A 4893-nucleotide genomic window follows, 5' to 3' on the forward strand; every position below is an offset into this window, starting at 1 on the left:
CTGGTGTCCTTCGAAAGTTCTTTGGTCTTGGCCATGGCGGAGTTTGGAGTCTGACTGTGGGCAGGTGTCTTTTATACAGATGATGAGTTCAAACAGGTGCCATTCATACAAGTAATGAGTGGGGGACAGAAAAGCGTCTTACAGAAGACGTTACAGGTCTGTGAGAGCCAGAGATTTTCCATGTTTGAGGTGACCAAATACTTATTTTCCACCCTAATTTACGAATAAATTCTTTACAAATCCTACCATGTGAATTCATGGATTTTTTTTCACATTCTGTCTCTCACAGTTGAAGTGTACCTCTGGTGCAAATTACTGACCTCTGTCATCATTTTAAGTGGGGGAACTTGCACAATCGGTGGCTGACTAAATACTTTTTTGCCCCACTGTATGTTAATTTGCAGTTATCCTTATCTAAGGAGATGATCAAAGATAGGCTCAAACTACATATAAAAAGCTACATGCAAGAAGTTTGTGGCTTTAAAAATTACCTTTTAAAAATAGGAAAAGTAAGGGCTTTATTTTTCTCACTAGATACTGCACGCACCATTCTTGAGTGTTTTATACTAACCTCATAAAATAATATCATCACAGAACTAATATCATATAATGATTCACCCCTTCACGCACACATTCATACAAGTATTTCTATGTAGCATTCACACTTTGATGAATGTATCAGGAGCAACTTAGGGTTTAGTAACTTAAACTTACCCATGGTTAGTTCTGGTATTCAGACTGGAGAACCCAAGGATTAATCCAGTACACAACTTGCTCTACCTCCTAAGCCACAGCCACCCCTAACTCAATATCTTAAAAGACGGGACTTTGTTGAGGTATTGAATTAGATTGTCTTGAGTCAGAAAAAATATCAGGCAGTCATTTTTGATTATATTTACATTATTATAAAGTTTGAATGAATAAAGCTTTTAGGTATTTTACATTAATTATCTCTCTCTCTTTTTTTTTTTTAAATTGTCACAGGACGTTGATAAAAGCATCGCCACTGCCATAGCAGAGACAGTCTTTGGAATCTGTGTCATTCGATCAGAGGGTGCGGAGCCTGGCGATGACCCTCAGGATGTTATGATTGTTCTAGAGGGGGTGGAAGTGATGGGTGAATTGGGCAGTGTAGCTTTTGCAGTGGCAATGTTGCTTGGTCTGGTCTACTCACTAAACCTGAGCTACCCTCCTGAACTCAGGTACACCTTTGAGGTTCTGCAGAAGATTCTTATGGAGTTGGATGCACACAAACTATCCAACAAAGTACAGGTTCTCAAAACTCTCTTTCTCGTTGAGAAATGTTGCCAATACAACAGCTACACCATGTATCTGGAACATGTACCAGAAAGAACTGCAGACAGATGATACAATGCATTTTCTTATTCATTTTGAGATACACAAAATTGGTGATATTTGTTTTTTTTGAAAGTGCATCTCTTTGACCTTCAAAATCACTTGATTCAGCCGTTCATTGTAGTTAAAAAATGGTTTGAACAGGTTAAGTTTCCACCATCTCCACTACTTTTTTTTCTGTGATATAACTTGCATTCGATGTATTCTTCACATGTTATGTGAAATTTGCTATAAATACAATAAATTGGAGAAAACAAAAAGATGTGTATGACAAATTTTAATTTACCTTTTAGATGTAATAGTGAAATGTATGTTAACCAGACTCTAGACTTTGTTAAATGCTCCAAAAAATTACTCTTTAAATTAACTTAAAATAATCATGGAAAGAATTTCCACGTGATTAAATTGCTTTCTATTAACATTAAAGACTTGTGTTGGAATAAATTAATTTGTATGAGTTGGTTCAACTCAATTAACTTAAGCTGGGACCAAATTTAGTAAATTAGTTGGAGAAAACCTACTGAATTGAGTTTGAACAAAAATCTTTAAGTTGGATCAACACTATTAAAATATATTGGATCAAAATGCAGTAAATACGTTGATTCATCAATCTTTAATTAAGTTGGTCCAACTTGAGTGGATTAAGTTGGAGTAACAGAATTGCATGGTGCTAAAATAAAGCAATTTAATCACGTGGAAATTCTTTCCATGATTTTTTTATGTTCATTTAAAGAGTTATTTTTTTGAGTGTATACTGAAATTTGCCTCAAACACGCACCAGCAGGGTTGCTCCATTTGTTTTTGTGCTTGTATTATCAAGATCTACCTCACTATATAAAACACCTTGAAATAATTAGCTGTTAACCCATTAGGGCTGGGTCATATTATACCGTTCACGGTAATACCGGTATAATGTTGGGCAACGATAGGAAAATGAAATATCGTGATAGAATGAGTAAAACGCGCATGCGCAGTGCCTTTGTTTTCATACGCACATGGCCGATTGTTGAGTGAATCAGATGAACCAGAATTGGTTTGTAAAAGTGGTGCAACTTCAGTGATGTGGAACTGGTTTGGTGTTTGTCCGTCAGATACACGACAAAGCACATTTTTTGCAGAACATGCAAGCGGCCGTTGTTATTGTCGTATTTGTCGGACTAAGATGCTCTTAAATCTGGGAGTAATCTGGGTCCTAAACTCTGTATGCTTCAGGTCAAACAACACTGCAGCATCACTGAGAGTTAAAAACTGTCTAAATTCTTTCATCTTTAATAAAACGATCAGCATTGCTGCTTTACCAGGTGTAACTATGAAGTTTAACTTCCAGGCATCCATGAAAACAAAATTTATTACATTTAACGGAGTTGGAAGTTAGCAGGAAGCTAGCGGAAGTTAGCTCGCTAGTTTCGCTAGTTACCTAAGCATGATATAGCATGTTCTGACTGAGAGATTTCTGAAAAAAATCAAACGTACAGCTCTGCTATCACTTCCAACATAAATGAAGACAGAAAACTAAACAGCAATGACATTTGTAAGGTTACTGAAGTTGGGCTAGCTGGTATATAATGATGTCCTACGTGATCGCTAGCGACACAGCTACGTTAGCATAACATAAACACAGTGAAGCTGGAGGACGAACACTAACACTTTTCCACTTATAAAAGTTAACGTTCCTGATAGTTAGAGACAAATGCAATCGCATGGCAGGATGCTGTAAACGGACCAAACTTCAGTCAGGAGAACAACTGATATAATCCATCCACAATACGAGGTTAGTCATTAATATACTGCAACAACATGCAGCTGCCAGAGAATTCAACATTAATGAATCAATGGTACAGAAGTGGAGGAAGCAAGAAGAATGAGTTTAATAAAGTTTGATTTATCTGACTGCTTTGTTTCGCTTAATGTGCCTTATAATCCCGTGCACCTTATGGTCCAAAAAATACGTACTGCACACTGCAGTTTAATGTTGCAAAGCACCTCTTTTTAACTTCAGTGGATATTATACATGGTTATGCTCAGGATATGTCAGCCCATTTCTACTGGAAATGCCTTTTGGTTAAACTTTCAGAAAGGAATTTGCATTTGCACTGTTACATTTTTATAAAGCTTTAATGTACATAAAAACCAGCTTCTTGTTTAAGTGAAAATAAATGGAAGGTTGTCTTTTTGCGCTAGTAATGTTGTGGAGTTGTATTTTGTCTCGCATCAATTATATCGTCAGTTATATCGTTATCGCAAATTTTCAAATATATATCGTGATAAATATTTTTGCCCATATCGCCCTGCTCTATAACCCATTCTGTATAAATAAAATAGAAGTGACTCATGAAACTAAGAAAAATTATGTGTCAGGACTGCATTTCTGCATTATTTTTTTTTGTTTTTTTGTCACAGTGGGAATTCTCTCCATTATCCACAGGACTCACTGTTGTCATTGCCCATACTCTTTGAAAAAGACATGTACTGCATAAAACATGCTCAGCATTTCATTTACAGAACGTAATTGTTCTTCTCACCTGTTAAAAGTGAAACGGCACACAGTGGCAGTCATTTCTAAAGTTGGACTTTAAATCTGAATTTTTCCAGATTAAAATGATTTTACATAATTTTGTCTCACCCTGTTGCATAAAATGCAGAAACAAGCCGAGGTGTGAAAAACGTTTTCCAAGCGTAATTCTTTATTTACTACAGAAAATACTGAGAACTTGCAGCATTAATGTGCTGTGGAAAATGTAAAGGGAAAACATTCTCTCTGGTATATTTATCTCATTCTTGGATGCACACATTAAAAGTAATTGTCAAAAATGTGTCTGCAGAGTTAAGTTCCTTCTCGTGAAAAGAATGACCATGCTTAAAGCGACGTCACTTCTCCAACCTTCCTTTTGTTTTGTTTTTTTGTTTTGTTTTTTTCTTCAAGAGTCAGGCCCAAGAGCCAGCACCAGCAGCTGCCCCTCCCCCAGAGTCGGGGTACCTGGGTGGTAGAGGGAGGCAGAAAGGTGCTCCAGGACCCTTCAGTGCAGAAGGTGCAGTCAAACAAAAAGTCGAGCTACATTTCTTCTGTTAAATATCTTTGTTTGTCCTTTCTTTACTCCATTTATAAGTAAAGTTAAAAATGTAAACTGATGAGGACTGCACTGCAGAGGAAACCATCTCTTCTAATTGTGGAAAGAAATAAGGCAGTCCGATTCGATAACACTTTCTGTGCATTGCTAGAAATGTAAAATGCAGATTATATATTTGTAGACCGACACTATTGCCTTTTTGTTTTTTACATTCATATTAGTGCATGTGGACTGTTAACAGTCTTCATTTGTTTTCATTAGCTCTTCTACAGATTTCAGCTGCATTTCAGCAGGTAAAGCTTGGAGAAAGAAGTGGATGCCGCCGGGATTTTCATGATGCAGGCGTTAACATGAGGCAGGCAATGGAGCATGTGAAGGAATCCAAATGCGGTCAGTAGTTTTAAATCGAAACGATGCCAAATGTAACTTTCTGTAATCTGTGTTGAGGTTTGAAAATTACTACTAAAAT

This window comes from Astatotilapia calliptera, chromosome 16 (genome assembly GCF_900246225.1).
Source record: "Astatotilapia calliptera chromosome 16, fAstCal1.2, whole genome shotgun sequence".
NCBI classification, from domain to species: Eukaryota; Metazoa; Chordata; class Actinopteri; order Cichliformes; family Cichlidae; genus Astatotilapia; species Astatotilapia calliptera.